The sequence below is a fragment of the Trichosurus vulpecula genome, chromosome 5, assembly GCF_011100635.1.
Source record: "Trichosurus vulpecula isolate mTriVul1 chromosome 5, mTriVul1.pri, whole genome shotgun sequence".
Classification (NCBI taxonomy): Eukaryota; Metazoa; Chordata; class Mammalia; order Diprotodontia; family Phalangeridae; genus Trichosurus; species Trichosurus vulpecula.
Window position 1 is genome coordinate 95523319 of NC_050577.1, and position 23577 is coordinate 95546895.

At 41.3% G+C, this 23577-nt stretch overlaps 1 pseudogene; it reads right to left on the minus strand.

Moving 5' to 3' along the window:
• Positions 1–1131: 1131 nt before the first annotated feature.
• Positions 1132–12482, minus strand: LOC118850947 (annotated as a pseudogene).
• Between the last annotated feature and the right edge of the window lie 11095 nt (positions 12483–23577).

The window sequence follows — 23577 nt, forward strand, 5'->3', positions numbered from 1 at the left end:
TGAGCTCAATCAAGAATGACTTTGGGAGATTTGTGCAGGAACAAAGGGAAGAGGACTCACTGGACTGGGGCTGGGGGTGTGATGGACTCTGGAGAAATCTCTGGTACCTAGTTCACTCCCATTGGTACTGTAGAGTCCAATGACCCAGTTCCATGTCCAAACACATTTCTGACACCAAGTAATGTTAACCAAACCAGAAGTTGCCTCTAACCTTGGGTAGCAGGAGCCACAGAAAGCAGGCCAGAGGCAGGAGAGTCAGGACACAAAACAGAAGTTTAATTTTGAAGTGAGGCAGTTCTTACAAGCAGAAATCCTCCTGAGAATGAGGGCTTCACATATTGAGGCAAAAGCAGTGCTTGTATAGATAAAGCCTGGGCGGGGGTGGGGGGGACATTAATGAGGGAAGGGATTGATTACAACACAATCAATCTTGGGTCCTGAGTAGCAGTTCCCACTGCAGGCTCATGGATGGACAATGCAAGTGTTCCTGAATTCTGTTGGAATAGTCTCCAAGTTGACTGTTTCACAGCAGGGTACAGAGTCAGTTAGTATGACGGGAACACAAATGTTGTACTTTGGTTTACTTTGCAGTTACAAGAATCAGGGACTGTGAGCATGTGAAGAGGCGTAATGGATGGCTTTAGTCTGTAGCACTTTGGCTCTCTGGAACAGGCATCATCAGACTGGAAAAGAATCATAGGTAGGGAAGGTTTGGGGAGAGGCCATATGTTTTTAGCCAGTTGGAGTATTATGGGAGTGATGGCCAAGAAAACAGGAAATTCTTTCAGATGGAAAAATGCCCAGATTGGCGCTGTTAATTAGTTCCTAATAGTACAAAATGAGTTTTAAATTCTTGCCTTCTCCTGGCTGTTCCTAGCTGCCTGTTCCCATAGTCTGAACATGAGAAATTAGAAAATTATTTTCTGGTACTGTAAAATATCAGGATACATTCTTCTTTGGCAAACAGTGAGATGGACCAGAAAGAACATTAGACTTGTAGTCAGGAGACTTGGGTTCAACTAATGTCTGAATCCATTATTAACCATGTGATCTCTGTTACTTAACCTGACTTTGTGTTAGCAGCTCACATAGCAGAAACTAGATATGAAATGATTCTGGTTGTCAGAAGGGCTAAGTAGTAAACCATAACAGAATAGTTTTTACAATATAAGTTATAATTTTAACAAGCAGGCTTTCATCATTCTCAGCCTCCATTCGGGAATTTTCCTGTTTTTTTCTTAAACTGCTCCTCTAAGGCCTTCATTTTCTTCTCAAATTCTTCCTTTTGCTCCTTATACTCTTCATTTTCCTCTTTCCATGTTCCTTTTCCTTCTCGAATTCTTCAAACATCTTCTCATATTTCTGTCTTAATTCTTCTCTCTCCCTATCAAACTGCTCATTGTTGCAATGCTGACAAGCCAATGTGTCTTCTTGGAGAAACCTTTCCACAGATTTATATATCTGTCGTTGATGTAGTAGGTGCCCCCATTATTTTATACCATTTTCTCAATCATAGCCATAAGCTCTGAAACCTGGGCCTCTCTCTGGGCTGCACTAGCATAATTGTTAAATGCACAGCATCGGTTTTCACACTTCTCCAACAACTCCTTGAAATAAGAGTCATCAATGGTTCTTACATACTCCCCTACACTTGCTTCTCCCAGGTTTTCTTTCCGAGTGAATAAAATGATGGGAAACTTCACTGCTTCTGCTCCAAGAATAAGATAAAGCTGTTCAATGGCTGCCTTCTCCTCCTGGGTGAAACGACCCACTTGCAACACCAGGAGTATTGCATGTGGGCCTGGAGAGGATACTGTAATGAAGTGAGATCTTTCATTCCAATATATTATCGCCTCATTCTCAGTGTCAAAAATGCCTGGAGTATCAACAACAGCAATGTCCCTCCCATTCCATCTGGTCCTGGCTTTCCTGCAGACCTTGGTGACTGACCCTCCTGAAGCCTTGGACTCAAACTCTCTCCTGCCCAGGAGGGTGTTTCCTGTTGCACTTTTCCCAGCTCCTGTTTTCCCCACAAGGACAATTCTGAGTTCTGGCTCCCCTGAGTCTCCTCCGCTGTTGTCTGGGTCTGTAGAAAACAAGTAAGAGAGAAGAATGAATGACTGGGTTTTGTAGATGATTGTAATAAAGCCCTGCTCAGAAATCTCAGAATGACAAGGAGATGACCCTTAGGTTCTTGAAGTCTATGCCAACAGAGCATAAGCTGAGAAGGGTCCCAATAATCTGGACAAGCTTTAAGCATGGCTCTGTATTGTCTTAGTGAAATTCACAGATCCCTCTCATCAGAAGGGAGGCTACCACCACCAGGTGACTGTTTTTTGAGGAGTGTTAGGAGATGGAATTTCTTAGATTTATATAACTTCAAATGCAACCCTTCTTCTGGGGCATATAATAAATGAATTAATATCGCTTATTGGAAAACACATGCATGCATGTACACAGTTATTCATAGCCATATTATATCCAGCTATATTAATAATTGAGGCCTCTTCTTATGTTAGGATCTTCATGTGATGTGGAAGTTTATTCTTCCATTCCCTAAAGAATCTGAAGGACAATTTCACAGTGAGAATCCAAAAAAAAAGAAAAGCTATAATAACCTCTGAACTATGAGTGCAGATAGAAGTACATATTTTTTCACTTAATCTTGCTTTTTCTTTTTCTTTTTTTGCAACATGGCAAATACAGATATATGGTTTACACGACTTCAAATGTATAATGAGAGTCATATTGCTTGTCTTTTCAATGGGTTGGGTTAGAGATGGATGGAGGTTGAGTATTTGGAACTCAAAATAAAAAAATTAGTTAAAAAGGGACAAAGTAATTAGGAATTATTTAATGAAATAAATAAAATGCAAAAAAGTAAGTTTATTTCCCATCTCCTCTAGACTCTGAATTAGCAATAAATGTGTAGAACCCCAGAAAAAAATACAAACAAATGTAAGCACCTCTATAAATCTCTGAATCCTCACTTATAGGAACAACCCAAGGCCATTTTCCTAGCACTTCATAGATAATTGGCAAGTTTCCTTTAAGGATTGTCTATTAGTTTTTGCTATTGCCTCTAAAACCAGTCAAGAAGGTACCTCCATGTTGTCCAATTAACTTCATTGATAAGCGCCCATCTAGGCTTGGATAGCCCATATCACCAGCCATCACAGATAAGTTTCTCAACAGCTCCCTGGTCAACTAATCTTGAATAAGTTAGGGAATCTTGCAGTTCTGTATGCTCTTCTCCTCAACCAGTTTCTGTGCTCCTAGACTCCAAGACCCAGACCTGGAAAATGAGGTGGCAAATAACACCTTTATCCTCATCTGTCAGCAGCTTGGAATCTCCACCCAACCCAAATTAGACTACTCTAGCTGAGATCAGAGCAGGGACTTTTTATATACAATAAAGAGAAAATGAAAAGTCATTTTTGGAGCCTCCACACTACCCCAATTCAGATGCAGATTTGGAGCATTACAGCTTCCCATTCTGACCTACAGCACTCCTGGGCCTTGAGAAGCTACGTAAAAGTAACTTTTAATAAATCATTTTTAGACATATAAACTTTATGGTTGGATTAATTACCATATAATCATTCATTGGGAGGGACGTTTAAAACCAAATGAAGGAAATAGGTAGGATACCTTGAATGAGTCTTCTTCCTTTTAAAAAAAAAAAAGCACTTCCTCAATCTCTTGGTCTAATTGTTGCCACTGAGTAGCCCTAGTTGAGGTCTCCCTCTCTCTCCCCAATTAGGATTTTATACATGAGTGTCCACATGAGCACCTTGGATTCATAAATATGAAAATCCACATGCCTTTTCTTAGATGACCTCAAGTAAGTGGGGACAACATTCCAGTCCTATAATGCATGTCCTTCTCACCTATGACAGTGATCAAAGATCCCAGCATATAGATCTGGAAGCAAAAGTGGCAGATATCACCTTTTCTCCCATCAATTATCACACTGTAACTTTCTCCCCTCCCTGATCACAAAAGAAGAGCACATACCTTACACCCAACAGAAAAGGGATTTTCTTATACAGAAGGGGAAAAATAGGAAGCTATCTTAGGAGGAACTGCCACCACCATGACTCCCAATTTGGTAGCCAAGGCCTTCATTAGAATGTAAGATTTCCCCAGGAGAATGTAACCTCCCTGAGAGAAGGAATTGCTTCTTTCTTTGTATTTGTATCACCCAGCACCAAGCACAGAGTTAGATGTTTAGGAAGCACTTAGTAAATACTTCTCATTTTATTGGGTTAATTAACAGCAATTCTCCTTTCCATCTCTAGCCAGCTGTAAGGAATATCCTTTAAGAGATCTTTTTTGGACACCTGAGTCTCCCTCAGGTTCTTCTTCCTAGTAGAGAAGACACATTATCACACAATCACTGGCCTTTTCCTCCTGGTGCAATCATTGAAGTGGGTTTGAGGAACTGACCAAGCGTCCTCACTTCTAAACTCCCTGAATTGAGACAGAGCCTTCACTCAGGATTCTGTAGTGAGTAGCCTGACTTCAGGTCCATGGTAGGGAAGTGTAGGGCAAGAGCATCACACAGGAGTCGTTGGAGGTAGGAGTGGAGCCATGGACATGGAAGAACAGGGGTGTGTATGTTTCTGTGAAAATAATGGGATTTAGTTCGTAGTAGATGCCACTTTGCTAGTTTCATGCCATCCTCCTTCCAGAACAAAACTCTGCTTCCTCTGTTAAATGTTGAGCCACTAGCCAGAAAGAGCCTTGGGCCCAGTAAGAGGGCTGAGGGTGGTGGTGGTGGAGAAGTTGGGGGGGGGGTAGGGCTAGGGAAATAGGGCTCCAGCAGACAGAATACATACTGAGGGTCCCAAAAATCTTAGTGTAGTTTTAAGGGTTGGGCCCAGTCAGAGGACCCAGGGTGGTGGGGGAACATAGGGGTTATGTGGGGAAAGGGAAAGGGAAATAGGGCTCCAGCCAACAGAAAAAAAAACAAGATCTGAACAATTTTATCCTGAACAAATTTAATTGATGGAAATTGGCTTAAAGGAGAAACAAAGACAAAAATTAGTCTCTGTCCTCAGGGAGAGTTCTACCAGATGCAAACAGAGAAAAGATGGCTAAGACTAAAAAACTCTTCATAGCCCAGAAGTTTTAGTTGGCTACCCACCTTGGGCCTGAATGAGGCATCAAGAGAACATGGCAGCTGAAACCCTCATGGAATGTCAGGTTACTTAAATAGAATCATAGAGGCCTAGGTTTCTTACCCAAGAGGTCAATTCTGTGCCATACAGGGTCTCTAGTGATATCAGTTATTAAGACCTGGTGCTTACAAACTGTCTAGAAGCTTGAGGGAGGCAGTGTAGGATGATGGGTAGCAGGATGGCCTGGAGTCTGGAAGACCTGGGTTCATGTCCCATGTGAGAATGGGTAAAATCTCTTAAACCTCATGGCACTTCCAACAAATCCCTGAATTGTAGGTGTCTTTACCTGGGATCCATGAACTTGTAGAGTTGTTTTAAAATATACCTATTTTCATAATTGTATTTGAATATAATTGGTTTCTTTTATGATCTCTTATTTGATTTTATTCTTTTAAAAACATCATTTTGCAGCGGGCATCTATAGGCCCCACTGTACCTCAAATTAGTCAGGTCCCACGTGCAACAGCATGTTCCAATTCAGGCACCACAATTGCAGAAGTTTGCCTCATGGGTTTGGGATCTAGGAGGAGGCAGTAAGGTTGTATAAGTCCAAATCCTTCATTTGACAAATGAGAAAACTAAGTCTCACAGCAACTAAGTGACTTGCCCAAAGTCATGGAGGCCAAAAGACAGAGTCAGGATTTGACTTGAGGTCCTCTGATTTCTATTCTCATCTCTTCCTACAGGACCAGCTGGAGCTCATGCTGAGGAGGACAGTGAGGAAGGAGGAAGGTGTGGAGATGATGGCCCAGAAGGAAGAATTCAAGCAATAGGGGATGTTTAGACTAGAGGAGAGAAGCCTTGAATAGGGCATGGTCACTGCCCCCAGGGATCTGGAGGGATGTCAGAAAGAAAAGGGATTAGTCAGTCATCTTGCTTGGCCCCAGAAAGCAAAGCTGGTACCAAAAATGTAGGTTACAAGGAGAAAGAGTTCAGCTCCATTAAAAAGGAAGAATGTTCTAACAATTGGAGCTACCTCCATTATGGAATGAGCTGGAAGAGAGTGAGCTCACCATCCCTGGAAGTGACCACAGTTGTTAGAAATATCATAAAAAGAATTCTTTCTTCTGATAGGATGTTAGACTCTAAAGGTGCTTTCAACTCCCATGATTCCATGAAGGGCTCAACTTAGAATATTACTAATATCAGCTATACCTTTAGAAATTGCTGTTTTCCAGACAGGAGGAAGTCTGACTACCACATTTTAATGAGAGAAAAAGACGATGGGGAAGTTGTACTGTTTTAAGTTTCACATAGTGCTTTACAAATATTATCTCCTTGGATCCTCACATCAGTTCTGGAAGATAGGTACTATTACGAGCTCCATTTTACAGATGAAAAACTGAGGCTGACTGAGGTTGAGATTTGCCCAAGAGCACACAGCTTGTAAGGGTCTGAAGCTAAATTTCATAATAAGCCTTTTCCCCTTCAGGTCCAGCTCTGTATTCACTGCAAGACCCAGTTGCCTCTGGGAAAAATCTGTGTGAATGCCTAGAGCACTGTGCACAGGAGAGAGGAATATTGAAAGGGGAGTATTCCTACTGCCTCCAAAGAGCTAACCCTGTATGTGGAGAAGAGAAAGATGTCTCCGGCTCCCCAAGGAAATGTAGAGATGAGTTTGGATGCATCCAGGGCTCAGAAGAGATGAGTCTCTATGACTCCTTTCAACTATACAATATTAGTGTTATACTTAAGATTGTCATGAAATTCTCCAGTAAAGCAATTTAAGCTAACTTTCATTTTACAGATAGATATATGTCACAGCCCATATGTTTTACACCTGGAATAAAAACCATAGCTCAGAAAAATGTGGGGAATTACTGTCAAGTGGGTGTGATTTTCTTTTTTTTTTTTTTTAATTTAAATTTATTTATTTAACATATTTGGTTTTCAGCATTGATTTTCACAACAGTTTGAATTACAAATTTGCTCCCCATTTCTACCCACCCCCCACTCCAAGATGGCTTATGTTCTGGTTGCCCTGTTCCCCAGTCAGCCCTCCCCTCTATCACCCCCCTCCCCTCTCATCCCCTTTTCCCTTCCTTTCTTGTAGGGCAAGATAAATTTCTACGCCCCATTGCCTGTGTATCTTATTTTTAGTTGCATACAAAAACTTTTTTGTTTTTGAACATCTGATTTTAAAACTTTGAGTTCCAAATTCTCTCCCCTCTTCCCTTCCCACCCACCCTCCCTGAGAAGCCGAGCAATTCAACCTAGGCCACACATGTATCATTATGTATAACCCTTCCATAATACTCATGTTGTGAAAGGCTAACAACATTTTGCTCCTTCCCAACCCATCCTGCTTTATTGAATTTTCTCCCTTGACCCTGTCCCCTTTCCAAAGTGTTTGTTTTGATTACCTCCACCCCCATCTGCCCTCCCCTCAATCATCCCCCTGCCTTTTATTTTTTTTTTATCTTCCTCCCTCTTCTTTCCTGTGGGGTAAGATACCCAACTGAGTATGTATGATATTCCCCCTCAGGCCAAATCTGATGAGAGCAAGGTTCACTCATTCCCCCCTCACCTGCCCTCTCCCCTCCTCCCACAGAACTGCTTCCTCTTGCCACCTTTATGAGAGATAATCCACCCCATTCTATCTCTCCCTATCTCCCTCTCTCAGTATGTTGCTCTCTCATCCCTGAATTTCATTTTATTTCTTTTAGATATCTTCCCTTCATCTTCAACTCACCCTGTGTCTGCTCTCTCTCTTTTACATATATATATATATAAACATATATATAAACACATATATATACACATACATACACATACATACATATACACATAGATATATACATACATACACATTCACTTATATATATATACATAAACATATATATATATATATATATGCATATTCCCTTCAACTACCCTAATACTGAGGTCTCATGAATCATACACATCTTCTTTCCATGTAGGAATGTAAACAAAACAGTTCAACTTTAGTAAGTCCCTTGCAATTTCCGTTTCTTGATTACCTTTTCATGCTTCTCTTGATTCTTGTGTTTGAAAGTCAAATTTTCTATTCAGTTCTGGTCTTTTCACTGAGAAAGCTTGAAAGTCCTCTATTTTACTGAAAATCCATATTTTGCCTTGGAACATGATACTCAGTTTTGCTGGGTAGGTGATTCTAGGTTTTAATCCTAGCTCCATTGACCTCCGGAATATCGCATTCCAAGCCCTTCGATCTCTTAATGTAGAAGCTGCCAGATCTTGGGTTGTTCTGATTGGGTTTCCACAATACTCAAATTGTTTCTTTCTGGCTGCTTGCAGTATTTTCTCCTTGATCTGGGAGCTCTGGAATTTGGCAACAATATTCCTAGGAGATTTCTTTTTGGGATCTATTTGAGGAGGCGATCGATGGATTCTTTCAATTTCTATTTTGCCCTGTGGCTCTAGAATATCAGGGCACTTCTCCTTGATAATTTCTTGAAAGATGGTATCTAGGCTCTTTTTTTGATCATGGCTTTCAGGTAGTCCAATAATTTTTAAATTATGTCTCCTGGATCTATTTTCCAGGTCAGTGGTTTTTCTAAGGAGATATTTCACATTGCCTTCCATTTTTTCATTCCTTTGGTTCTGTTTTATAATATCCTGATTTCTCATAAAGTCACTAGCTTCCACTTGCTCCAATCTAATTTTTAAAGTAGTATTTTCTTCAGTGGTCTTTGGACCTCCTTTTCCATTGGCTAATTCTGCCTTTCAAGGCATTCTTCTCCTCATTGGCTTTTTGGAGATCTTTTGCCATTTGAGTTAGTCTGTTTTTTAAGGTGCTGTTTTCTTCAGTGTATTTTTCAGTATTTTTTGGGGTCTCCTTTAGCAAGTCATTGACTTGTTTTTCATGGTTTTCTCGCATCCTTCTCATTTCTCTTCCCAATTTTTCCTCTACTTCTCTAACTTGCTTTTCCAACTCCTTTTTGAGTTCTTCTATGGCCTGCGGCCAGTTTGTGTTTTTCTTGGAGGCTTTTGATGTAGGCTCTATGACTTTGTTGTCTTCTTTAGGCTGTATGTTTTGGTCTTCTTTGTCACCAAAGAAAGAATCCAAAGTCTGAGACTGAATCTGGGCGCGTTTTCGCTGCCTGGCCATATTCCCAACCCACTAACTTGACCCTTGAGTTTTTCAGTGGGGTATGACTGCTTGTAGACTAACGAGTTCTATTTTCCACTTTTGGGGGGGAGTTGCCAGCTCTGTCAGACTCGCACTACTCCTTCCCCAAGAACCCCCAGTCCAGACTGGGCTTAGATCTTCAGCAGGCTGTTGCACTCCTGCTCTGATCCGCCACTTAATTCCTCCCACCAGGTGGGCCTGGAGCCGGAAGTAACAACAGCTGTAGCTGCCCCACCTCCGCTGCCCCTGGGGATGGAACCTGAACCACGAACTCCTTCCACTCCAGCAGCTTTTCCCACTAACCTTCTCCGCAGTCTTTGGTGTTTGTGGGTCGAGGGGTCTGGTAACTGCCGCAGCTCACATATTCAGGGCGCTAGGGCCCCCTCCGCCCGGCTTCTGGTCTGGATGGTACACGCTGCTCAGGCTGCGCTCTGCTCCACTCCATTCCCAGCTCCCAGCTCCGTGTGGAATAGACCTCACCCAGAGACCATCCAGGCTGTCCTGCACTGGAGCCCTGCTTCCCTCTGCTGTTCTGTGGGTTCTGCCATTCTAGAATTGGTTCAGAGCCATTTTTTATAGGTTTTTGGAGGGACTCGGGTACGGAGCTCACTCTCGTCCGTGCTTACCAGCCGCCATCTTCGTGGGTGTGATTTTCAATGCTAATAATTTCAGACACCTAATGGAATAATTTGAATTGGCAGATATCTTAGCTACCTGACATTCTTCTGGGAGGGGGAGGAGAGAATTTGATTGATCAAGAAGTGCCTTGATCCACCCCACCCCCCACAATAAATGGATTCTCAGAAATGTTTTAAAAACCAATGAAGTCTTTCAGAGGGACCCAGGTGCTATAAGTATCATTCCCATTTTGTAGATGAGGAATCTAAGGCAGACAAGGTTAAGTGACTTGTCCAGGGTCTCACCGCTAGGATGTGCCTAAGCCTGGATTTGGATTCAGGTCTTCCTGATTTCACATCCAGTCCATTCAAGTCTACCCACTGCACCACCTAGTTGCACAGTACTAGCTGGCTCCTTCAAGGTGACTCAGGAAGACAGTAACAGGGATAGAATTAAGTGGCTCTTCTAGATACTTGTTTGTTTTTCAGTAGGTCCTGACTCTTCCTAACCCCATGGACCATAACTGTGCATGGGGTTTTTTTGGCAAACATACTGCAGTGACTGTCTTTTTCTTTTCCAATGGATCCTTCGGATCCTTTTGTCAGCAAATCAGAGGATAAATGACTTGCCCAGGGTCACAGAGCTAGGAAGTGTCTGAGGCTGAATTTGAACTCAGGTCTTCCTGACTGAAGGTCCAGTGCTCTGTCTACTGAGGCACCAGCTCCTTCTCTTTTCAATGCTGGTAAAGATCAAAATCCAATGTATGTTCAAACAACCTGAAGCTCTCACTCTTATGAAGGGAAAGTGATGGGACTGCCTGCCCTTTTACCTCCCCCAAATCTCTCATTCTGAACCATCAGGTCTTGCTTCTCCTTCAAGGCTGCCTTTCCACTTAATTTTAACCAGATTGGTTAATATGCACGTTAAATGTGTGTGTGTCTGTGTGTGTGTGTATGTATGTCTGTGTCTGTGTGTCTGCGTGTGTGCGCGTCTGTGTCTGTATCTGTGTGTGTGTCTGTGTGTGTGTGTCTGTGTCTGTATCTGTGTGTGTGTCTGTGTGTGTGTGTGTGTGTGTGTGTCTGTCTGTGTCTGTGTCTGTGTGTATGTGTGTGTAAGACAATCTGCCCAGCATTCCTTCCAACACTGTGTCTGATTTAAGGCTCTGAACCCCTCTCTGGATAAAAGTATTTTTAAAAAATCAAGTCTTCTCTTTGTTAGAATTTTAAAAATTGGTTCTTTTTCTTACCTCCACCATTCCAGGTGGAATGAGCCTCTCCTTACCCTGCCGTCTTCAGATCTCTCCAGTCACTCCTACCTGGGATTTGCCATCACATAGCATCTCCCATAAGAACAAGGTGATCTGAGTGGCTTCTAACTTGGAGAAATAAAAAGTGAGACTCTAATCCCTGAGACTTTCTGTGAATCTGACTTACACTAATCATTTTTTTTCCACCTAGAAAGGACTCTTTTATAACACTGCCCTCTCCTGACATCTGAAACAAGGCCTTGTACTCAAGAGAGTAATTACCAGGGATGAAGGTACCTGAGCTGCAGCCATATCCTGTTCCCACATGCAAGGGTACACCATGAGCCTGGATCTCCTTTGGTGAACTTCAAGGTCAGGCTGCTTGGAAGTTCTTTCCCTGCCATTTCCCTAAGGAAAGAAAATTGAGGCATAGGGCAGTTATCAGGGAACTCACTTTCCAGCAGGCTCCAACCATAAATCCTCAGCCCAAGCTCCCCCAATCTCTGTTTGCCTGGAATCCTGCAGAAGGTAGTGACTGTCCTGGGATGGAAAGGCATCGTTATTGTATGGAGGCCACAAAGGAGCCAGACACCATGGAGTGAGCTGCTGAGCTTAGAGAGAATCTTAGGAACGAGCAAGGTCAAAGGGCAGAAGCAGAGCTAGGGAGGAACCAGAAGGACCAGTTTGGTTGAGGGGAATAAGTAAATATGTGCCACTAGAAGGTGTGCAGAGAGCTTTACAAATATTATCTCAGTTGGTTCTCACAACCACCCTGGGAGGTAGGTGCTGTTATCACCCCCATTTGACAGCTGAGGGAACTGAGGCAAACAGAGGGCATATGACTTGGCTGGGGTCACACAACTAGTTAGTGTCTGAGGTTGAATTTGAACTCAGGTCTTGCTGACTCCAGGCTCAGCCCTCTAACCACTGTACCACCCAGCTGCTTCTAGTGTGAAGGTAGAAACAAAAGATGATTTGGGTTCACTTTAAGAGAACAAGGAGGCTACCTTTGGTGGAATCATCCTTGAACCCTGGCCTTGGTTTAGTGCCCGAGGCATCAAGACCTCAGTCTATGGGGACCTTCCAGAGATAGTTGTAGTATTGCATGAGCAGATGTTCTTTGGCTCTTCCTAATGGTTTTTGAAAAGCTGATCATCAGCAAAAGCAAAATGTAAATATGCCCTAAACATTCAGTTCTTCCAAATCACCCCAACCTTTGCATCCAGACTCTGGAGCCAGGGAATACTGAGATGAGTTGGTCTAGCCTGAGAGCCAGGGTTCCCTGCAGGCTCTGGCTGTTCTGACTGCTGCCCTGAGGGTCCATCTACACAAGCCAAGGTGGTTTATGGAGGGGAATGGAGGGGAATGGAGAGATCAGTGGATGAGGGGCTGCTTGGAATCTGAATTGGGGCAGCTGCCTTTGAAAGATCAGTATTACGTGATTCCAAGTGATTATCAACCTGCCTCTGACTAGCAGACTGGTGACCTTGGCCTTCTTCCCCAAACTCAAAGCAAGAGACTTGCCCTTGCAGCAAGTGATTCTTCTTCAGGATGTGGCCTTGTTATGTCAATGATGAGCCCCCTGTGGCAGCCACCATCCAAGCCCTGATAGCACAGTCTTCTTCCTTATGGGGGCTGCTGGACCACTGCTTCTGAGCAGGCCATTCATTTGATTGCAGAGCAGGTTGGAGGCTGGGCCCCCTCTCATCATGTTCTCTGAGATCTCCCTTTCTTGTCCTCCTCTTGGGCAGCTGGCACTGTTGAATGCTGGAATGGCCTCTTAAAGCATCACTTCCACTATAATTCCCATGATAATCAGCATTATGTGTCCCAGCTTTGAGAAGCTGTTTCTTTGATGAATCAGCACTGCCCTTCATGGGGGGCAGGCTCTTCATTCTAGTAGGTTTTTAGATCTGGCCTCAATGGACCTAGACAGAGGGACCATTTTTAGTCAGGTCTAGTTGACATTCGACACCCCTACCTTATTCCATACCCTGTAGGCAGTCTCCTGGGCCTTGAGGTTTCTGCTTCCTCAGAAGTGTCTATGCAACCCAAGAGAGTGGTTCAGGTCTCTCTTAAGTGTTAGAATTCCTCTCCCCCAGGATAACTCAGCCAGCTGCTTCTTAGAAAGGGTTTGAGGGACCAAGGTGTAGACATGTTAGGAAATGTTTTGCTTTTTAATTATATGGCAGAGGGGAAACCGTTTTTGTTCAATTATGGGCAAAGTCAATTCACCTGAACTAAAGGGGCTTCTTAGCTAAATTGGTGGCAGTTCTGCATCCCTGGGTGCAGGTAAGAGGGAGCTTTCATCAAGGCTCCAGAGAAGAAGGGGGCAGCCCTTCAGTAAGGCCTTCTATACAGGGGCAAAAATGTGGTATCATTGCCCTGTTGGGGCTTCTAGGGAGACAGGAATGTTGGATGTTTGGCCAGGAATCACTGAGTGAGTGGTGTCAGAAGGTGAGATTGGAACAAACTTAAACAGGGCAACTGCTCCTGGAATGTCCTTCCTCTCCTCTCTACATGTTGCTGTTCAATGGTGTCTGAGTCTTCGTGACCCCATTTGGGTTTTCTTGGCAGATAGTGGAATGGTTTGCCATTTCCTTTTTCAGCTAATTTTACAGATGAGGAAACTGAGGCCAATAGGGTGAAGAGACGTCCAAGGTCACACAGTCAGGAAGTGTCTGAAGCCAGATTTGAACTCAGGAAGATGAGTCTCCCTGACTCCAGGCCTGGCACTGTCTCCACAGCACCACCCAGCTGCCTGTACCTCTCTTTATAGAGCCCTCCAAAAGTTTTCTCCTGGATTCAGCATCTCTGCTTGACTGATCACTCCCCTGGCCTCACACAGTCTCCCCTTACTCACCATCCCACTCTGGACACTCCCCTTGAGTTGGTAGCTGGTTCTTGTTTCTGCTGGCAGAGATCCCACTCCTTGAAGCTATTTTTGCTCTGGGTCTATGGCTTCACTCTGTCTATCTCTCCCTGGAGAGTCTGTGTCTCTGCTTCCTCAAATGTGTCTGGAATTCTCTTGAAATGACTCTCCAGCTGCTGGATAGAGTATCTGCTGCTCTACAAAGGAAAAGGTGGTCAGGGATGGGGAGGAGGAGAGTGGGGTTGTGAGCTGTAGAGATTAATCTTTCCTGTCTTCAGGGGTCACACTCCAGCAAGTGACCTCATACAAGCCTGGCTCCTGCTGCATCCACTGTTGGCAATCTTAGCATTTTATCACTGGAAGGACCAGGTATGTTTCCTGACTGACACAAGGATTTTCAAACAATTTTTATTGTTTTACTAAAATTTCTCCTACATTTCCACTTAAAATGTTAACAAGCAGATATTATAGTTTTACTATGAAATAAAGACGTTCATTCTTGTATCTCTATTTTATTTGTCTTAGGGATTAAAAAAATGCACTTCCTCTATCGGGGAATCTTAGTCCTTCCTTCCCTCCCTCTAATTTCAGCAATAAAAGATGTTTACAATTCTTAAAGAAATAATTGAAAATTTGGAACTCAAAAACTTGTGGAACTGAGTGTTGTAAACTAAAAAATAAAAAAGAAATTATCCTGAGAGCATAATATGTTAACTAAATTTTTTAACACATTGATACCTAATCTTCTGTGATTCTGTCCAGTGATTACCTCCACTGAGCTGAGGGTAGAGCCTCCCTCTCTTATATCTACAAAACCCAATCTGGAGAGGCTGATTGGGGAGAGAGAGAGCGGACTGAGCAGTCAGCTGGGGCTGGGTTCAAGTGTTCCCATCACCTGACATTTAGCCACCTGCGCCAGGCCATGTCCTGGCCTCATTCCCTTTTCTCATCTGTACCTGCCCAAGGGTCAGAAATGGCCTGCCAAGAACTGCTGCTGAGCCTCTGGCCAGCCCTGAGGGCCCTGCCTCTGTTTTCCCCTCCCCCAATCTAGAAGAAAGGGTACACTGAGATTTTGAACCCCTCAGTGCTTTAACTCCTTGTTTAATCTCTGTCCTAGGAAAGAGATCTGGGTTTGTTGTTTTTCATCCTTCTTTCTCAAAGAGGGCAAATGACAGCATGAGGAGATGTCTTAACATTGCCTGGCGCTTACCATCTTGCCCTTGTATCTTTTCAACTGGATCAATAGTTTCCATTGGGGTTAGAGATTTCCTGACGTGGAATCTCCTTCTTCCAGTAAAAGTCAGCACCTGCTCTGCAATTCACAGCTGTAGTACTTTTCCTGGGGCACTGAGAAGTTACATGACTTACCCAGGGTCACATAGTCAGTACATGTCAGAGATGGGCCTTGTGTCCTTCGGCCAGAATTCCTTGTCTCCTTGTTCCCTTGTGCCCTATCTCTGAGGCCAGCTCTCTATCCAGCATTCCACATATTTCATTTCCCTCTTTTGGGTAAGACTACATATGAAATGGCACTCATTGCTCATAGATAGTGCAGTGTTCTTAGACCAAAACACATAGATATGTGACAAATAATTAAGTTTGTTCAACTTTTATAACAGTGAAGGAAGTCTGGGATTAGGAATCTTATCTTCTCTTTCAATTTCATGGCCTAAGAGGAATGTCCCAGATTGCAATATGTAACAGAATCGTTTCTCTGTCAGTCCGATGTAATTTTGTCTGTTAGAAGCCTTATTAGAGTGTGAATTGCGGTTCAGGAATTCTCTGAGGCCTGAATCTATATTTGAGCATCATAATAAAACCTAGGATTTTACCTCTTTAATATCTGCCCAGTGATAAATATGCATATAGCAGCAGTTACCCACAACAGGGACTCGGAGAGGAGATAGTTCTCCCATAACTCATCACAATCCTATGAAGACTTTGGGAATTTTAGAGTAGGTTTGCAAGGCAACATTTACACCTTTGCTTGACTTTTGGATACCTGTGCAACCAGTTTTCAGGAGCTGGTGGTCTGGAAATAAGCCTTGCTCACGCATACTGTTAAATTGTACAAAAAATCAGACCAGCCAGGTGACCAGTAAATTCACGGTGGAGGAAAGGCAACCAGCAAACCTCTTCTCCTCTCATGTCTCCCTTACTCTTCATGAAATTCTCTTCTTGGTAGGTTTTTCTTTTGGGTTAAGCATTGCCTCCTCCCTGAGATCCTCTTATAGAGGACAAAGGCTTTATGGGCAGGATGATAATACCCTGCAGCATTAATATTTTGTAGCAGTTACCTGGGAGTTTTTTTTAAGAAGAATTTATTTTCTGACAGAAGAAACAAGGCAGCATTGGGATGCTGGGCTCATAGTGAAGAAGAGATGCTTTCCTAGCCAAAGCTCATGGAGAAAAGTACAGAAAGGGGAGCTTGGGGCCACCATAGGTAAATCACTCAGGTGTCATTTTCACTGGGACAGTGACCCTGCTGGGGAGATGACACTGTATATTCACAGAATTCCCAGAGACAATACCTAAAAGTTGTCTTCATAGCGAGAGGAGGGAAAGAGTAATAAAGGAGGCCTCCAAGTTTAGTGTAAGTAGCAGAGAGACAGCTCTGGGTGCCCCTCCTTCCCCTGACCTGCCTAGTGGCTGCCCTGGCCATTCATCTCCACTCCTTTCCCCCCTCCCCTCCCAGACACACACATCTTAGGTTGGACAAATGGAGCCATGGAACCCCACACAGCTGCTTCTGCCGGGCCTTTCCAGCTCCATGACACAGCTCTTGCCTCTCATTTCAGGGGTTCTGTGTGGGTATCACAGCAGCCATATTGGGTACACTTAGCTGGCTCACTGCAGAGTGCAGCAAATGGTGAAGTGAGCTCAGTCTGCTTTTGGTGCCCCATGGCCTCTTTTTTCTCCCACTTTCTTTTGTCCAGAGCACTGTTGGGAACACCCAGCACCCTAAAGCTCTACCTGTCTGCAGAGAACTTTCTCTGATTTAAGGCTATCCAATTTTGTTCAGGATTCAGAATTATCCTTTCTCTCTTTTGTAAAAAAATTTAATTTATGGAATAAAACAAGCATTTCTATGATATAGTATAATTAAAAGGATGATTGAACATGAAACTGCAAATCTATCAAACACAACTTGCTATTCCTTTTAAGTGTATAATAAGTCATGTAAATTTCTTTTTTTCTTTCTTCCCCCCTCACCCATTCTCCTGACATGGCTACCATTAGATAGAAATAGGTATACATATATACATACCCACACACATATATACATACACACATACACATATGTGCATTTATGCACACCTACATGTATACACACATACACACATATATGTAAAGTTATTCTATACATACAGCCCTGGAGCTCTTGGAGGGAGTGTGGACTCAGACATCACACATATACTTCACCTCCACCTAACAAGAGCCAAAGCCAAGGTTTTGAGGAAGCAGAGAAATAAAGTAAACTGCCTTAGAGGGGCAGGTCAGGGCCCTGGACAAAACAGGGAGCCCAACCTCCTGAAGAGGTGCCACCAAACTCTCACTTAGCCAGTCTGGGCACTGTGGCTTTACCAAAATGAACAGCCTTCTGCCTCCTCCTCACAAAGCTGAATTTTGGGATTAATGTTGATATAGAGTGTGCCTGGAGAATATGTATAATAAATAGCAGGAGAGAGACAGAAAATGAAAGTTGTCTGACCTAGGGACTGAGCTGAAAATGGGGAGATTCAGAGAAAAAATGTTGTGAGAGATGGGTAAAAGTTATGGGAAGTTAGGTTTCCACAGAAGAGTTAATTGAGTTCCACAGAATGGTTAATGAACTGTCAGCTTGAACAAAGAAGGGAATAAAAATGAACTAGGATGGGGGTCCCCAGCCACAAAAACTTTGTGGTTTTGAAGAAACCACAGATTCAGGATGTTAGGAAAATTTGTCTACACCCCCCTCCCCACAAGATGGTCAGGGTTGAAGAGAAAACTGGGTCAGATGGCTACCATGCATGCTTAATTGGCTAATTGAATATTACCTAACACACCCACAAGGAGGAGTTTTCCTCCATTTAAAAAATGGGATATATGACATTTTTGAACATGGTACATATGGGGGGAACATACCAAGGAGTTGCATGTTGGGGGCATATAGGGAAGATTGTAAACCAGAAGGGAGTGGACCAATCCATTCTCTAAAGAGAGGTACTAAGTTGAGTTGTGATGAAAAAGAAAATAAAGCAATTTTTGTGTAAAAGAGAAGACTTAAATATGGTATTAATACTTAAACCAGAAAGAGTCAAAACAGAGAAAGAAAATTATAGACCAATATCCCTTATGAATATTGATGCAAAAATTTTAAATAAAATATTAGCGAAAAGATTGCAACAACTTATCATAAGAATAATACCCTATGACCAGGTAGGATTTATTCCAGGAATGCCGGGCTTGTTCAATGTTAGGAAAACTATCAGCATAATTGATCATATCCACAACAAAACTAGCAGAAACAATATGATTATCTCAATAGATGAAGAAAAAGCTTTTGACAAAATAAAACTCCCATTCCTACTAAAAAATAGAAAGCATAGGAATAAATGGAATCTTCCTTAAATTTAGAAGTAGCATTTACCTAAAACTATCAGCAAGCATTATATGTAATGAGGATAAGCTAAATGCATTGCCTATAAGATCAGGGGTGAAAAAAGGATGTCCATTATCACCCCTATTATTCAACTCAATACCATAAATGTTAGCTTTAGCAATAAGAGAAGAAAAAGAAATTAAAGGAATTAGAATAGGCAAAGAAGAAACTAAGTTATCACTTTTTGCCGATGATATCATGATTTACTTAGAGCTTCCTAGACATTCAAGTAAAAAACTACTTGAAATAATAAATAACTTTGGCTAAGTCGCAGGACATAAAATAAACCCACATAAATCCTCAGCATTCCTATACATTACTAACAAAGCCCAACAGCAAGAGATAGAAAGAGAAATTCCATTCAAAGTTATTGTAGACACTATAAAATATTTGAGAGTCTACCTGCCAAGACAAACCTAGGGCCTATATGAACACAATTACAAAACACTTCTCACACAAATAAAGTCAGATTTAAATAAATTAAAAACATAAGTTGCTTGTGGTTAGGCTGTGCTAATATAATAAAAATGACAATTTTATCAAAATTAATTTACTTATTCAGTGCCATACCAATCAAATTACCAAAAAATTATTTTACAGAGCTGGAAAAAATAATTACAAAATTCATCTGGAAGAACGCAAGGTCCAGAATATCAAGGGAATAATGAAAAGTAATGTTAGTGAAGGTGGCCTTGCCATACCAGTTATTGAACTGTATTAGAAAGCAGCAGCCATCAAAACTACTTGGTAGTGGCTAAGAAACTGAGTGGTGGATCAGTGGAATAGGTTAGGTACACAAGACACAGTAGTCAAAAACTATAGTAATCTACTCTTTGATAAACCCAAAGAGTCCAGGTTCTGGGATAAGAATTCACTATTTCACAAAAACTGTTGGGAAAACTGGAAAATAGTATGGCAGAAACTAGGCATAGACCAATATCTTATACCATATACCAAAATAAAGTCAAAATGCATTCATGATTTAGGAATAAAGGCTAATACTATAAGCAATTTGGGAGAACAAGGAATAATTTACCTATCAGAGATTTTTGAATCTTAAAGGGACAACTGCATTATTGTTTTCTTTTGGGTCTCTGTATTTGTATTTATAAAGGGGACTGTCCCTTTCAATTTCTCAATGTGTAGATCAACCTTTTCCCCTTCCCATATTTACTTAAAGGAGTGATGATTAAGGTGAAGAATTCATATGAGAAAGAGAGTAAGGAAGTATTAAAGATGTGGAAACAAAAATTTGAATAAAAGAAAAGAGAGGGAAATTGTGAGAAATGGTGGGAGGAGTTTGTTTCCACAGGATTAAAAGCACTCACCCTCCCTCCTAGTTTAAGCAGAATGTAAGTCAGGTGGCTGGTTCTAATCTGTGATCTTGCCTAAACCAGGCTTCTGATTGGGTGAAGGGTTAGAGCCTTGTACACTTGCTTAACAAGCTGTTTGAGGAGAGCATGACATAGGAAGTCAGGGGCTTGCATCTGGCCAATGAAGAACCAGGCAGGAGATTCGAACTGGGAGTCAGTAAAAGAACTGGCATTCGTCTGCATCCTGGTACTATCCTGTACTCCATTCAGGGGGACATACCCACTTCTTCAGAATGAATAAATGTAAAATATAATCAAAAGCTTCCTGGCTTTCCAATGAGTATTGTTTATTGCTAGACTAAGTCTGTTTCTAACACTTGGTAACTTGAAAAAGGATTTAGAGAGTTTATAGGTTAACATTTTCTTTAAATCTTCTTTTAATCTCATGTGCTTTTCCTCTTTTTAAAAAAACACCTGTATTTTTCACAAGTTCTTTTTTTTTTAAAGAAATGCTATTACAAACATTGTATTTTTAAGAAAATGTACTTGAAAAAAAAGAAAAAAGAAAATGTACTTGAATGTGATTGGCTTTAGGCCTTTAATAATGGATTGGCTCTACTTTATAAACCAAAATAGAAAAGAGAATTTAGAAGAGATCTTAGCCATCCCTAAATCACTGTTGTTAATTTGCTTTAAAGGGAACTTCATTGTTTAGTGCCTTAAAGATCTAAATGTTCAGGAGTAGACATTCAAAGAATGTTAAAAGAAAAAGAAAAGTTAAGGCTCATAAACAATGATATCCCTTGAGGAAAACTACTATTTTTTCAAAAATGCAAAAACTAATGGAGAATGAGTGGATGACTCACTTAAATAAAGTGTTTCAGATTACTTTGTGAAGGACTTGTTTTGACAAAACAAATGAGTTCATGGCATTATTGCTTTTATTTTCCCTGTTTTAATAGTTAAGTGACATTTAATCACAAACCCAATAATTTATTGTCTTGTAATAAAATGTTAGTGATTTTACAAAGTAAAGATTTAAAGCAAGTGATTATAAAGTACAACATGCACCCATGCTTATTGTCAGAATAGCTTTAAAATAGCCTTCTATTTGAATCACTTATCTTACTGTTATAACATTTGTGAAATCTGGAAGCTTTTTTGTATTTTACTTGTGATTAGCAATTTGTTAGGTGTCAGTCACTACTTTTTGATTGGATATTTATTATTTTTGATGTTTGGACTTAAATAGTGATTAGTTATAAATGTTGACTAATATAGTATGAGAAATGTTACTTGTCGGGGAGTGGTTTAATGAAAATTAAACATTAATGTTTTAAGAAATTAAAAGAAACCTTGATTCAGTGTTGGTAAAAAAAAAAAAAGAATATTTAAATTTATCTTTACAGATAATTGGAAAAAAAATACTATTTAAAACTAAATAAATATATGCACTTCTCAAGGCAAGGAAGTGCTGGGGAGGGTAGGGAACATGTTATTGAATGCCAAAGGAGAAATGGACAAGAGTCCATGTCCCATCTTGATACCAAGTGGAATGGAATGCAGTTCAGGAATTAGAAGGGTAGGATGTATTCCTGACTCCAGAGCTAATGGTGAGGGGTAGAGTTGGGGGAAGAAGTATCATAAGGGGACAAAATATAGGAACCAATGCAAGGGAGTGGCTTTAGAATAGAGGTATCCAGGTGTGGTGCTATGTTTGAACTTTACATAGGAAAAAGCAGTGTCTCATGCAACAAGGAAACTCTAAAATATGTCTCTCTGTGGCAGAGAGACACCCCAGAAGAGGTGAGAGGGGGGAAATGAACACCTTTATTACCTGCTGGATACTGCAAAGAAACAAAGGCAGAGCAAGGAGGCCAGAGAATTGCAGGAAGCAATGCTGCTGCTGCTGCTGCTGCTGCTGCTGGAAGCTGGGAAGATCTGCAGAAGTGACCCACTAGGGGAAGCACAAAGACCTCTACCTAAATCAATTTAGGAACAGCTGAAGCTTCTAGACTTGGGAAACCCACAGAACAGTAAGTGATTAAGGCTGTTCAGGGCTCTAGGGAAGGACCCACTGTCAGGGGGCAACCTCTTTGATGAGCTCTGATACAAGTTCTGTTTGCTCTCTTTTTTTATACATATAATTTTTATTTTTTTTAACTTTTAGTTTACAACACTCGGTTCTATATAATTTTGAATTCCAGATTTTCTTCCCTCCGTCCCCGCCTCCCTCCCCAAGATGGCAAGGAATCCCATATATCTTCCAAGTATAACTTCGCATTGAATTAATTTACACACTAGTCAAGCTATGGAGAAGAATTATGACCAATGGAATGAATCATGAGAAAGAAGAAACAGAACCAAAAAAAAAATCAAAGAACAAAAAGAGAGAAAAAAGGGGGGGAGGGGAGGTGAGCATAAAGCGTGCCTCAATCTGCCTTCATACTTCATAGTTCTTTCTCTGGATATAGATAGTATTCTCCATCATGAGTCCTTTGGAGTTGTCTTTGCACCTTGTGTTGCTGAGAAGAGCAAAGTCTGTCAGGCTTAGTCCTCACAGAGTGCATATATCTGTGGTTGTGTATAATGTTCTCCTGCCTCTGCTGTGCTCACTCAGCATTATGTCATGTAGATTTTTCCAGGTTGTTATGAAATCCATATCATCCCCATTTTTTATTGCACAATAGTATTCCATTACTTTCATATACCACAGCTTGTTCAGCCATTCCCCAATTGATGGGCATCCCTTTGATTTCCAATTCTTTGCTACCACAAAAAGAGCCGCTATAAATATTTTTGTACATGTGGGTCCTTTTCCCACTTGTGTGATCTCTTTGGATTACAACCCTAGAAGTGGTATTACTGGGTCAAAAGGTATGAACATTTTATCGCCCTTTGGGCATAGTTACAAATTGCTCTCCAGAATGGCTGGATCAGTTCACAACTCCACCAGCAATATAACAATGTTCCAATTTTCCCACATCCTCTCCAGCATTTATCATTTTCCTATTTTGTTATTTTAGCCAATCTAACAGGAGAGATGTGGTACCTAAGAGTTGTTTTGATTTGCATTTCTCTAATCAGTAGTGATTTTGAGCATTTTTTCATATGCCTGTAGATATCTTTAGTTTCTTCCTCTGAAAACTGTCTGTTCATATCCTTTGACCATTTCTCAATTGGGGAATGACTTGTTTTCCTATATATTTGGCTCTGTTCACTGTATATTTTAGAAATGAGGCCTTTATCAGAGATACTAGTAGTAAAAATTTTCTCCCAATTTTCTGCTTCCCTCCTAATCTTTGTTGCATTGGCTTTTTTTGTACAAAAGCATTTCAATTTAACATAATCAAAATTATCCATTTTGCATTTTGTAATGTTCTCTATCTCTTGTTGGCTCATGAATTCTTTACTTTTCCATAAAACTGATAGATAAACTATACCTTGCTCTCCCAAATTCCTTGTAGCTTCGGCCTTTATTCCTAAATCATGAACCCATTTTGACTTTATTTTGGTATATGGTGTAAGATATTGGCCTATGCCCAGTTTCTGCCCTACCATTTTCCAATTTTCCCAGCAGTTTTTGTGAAAT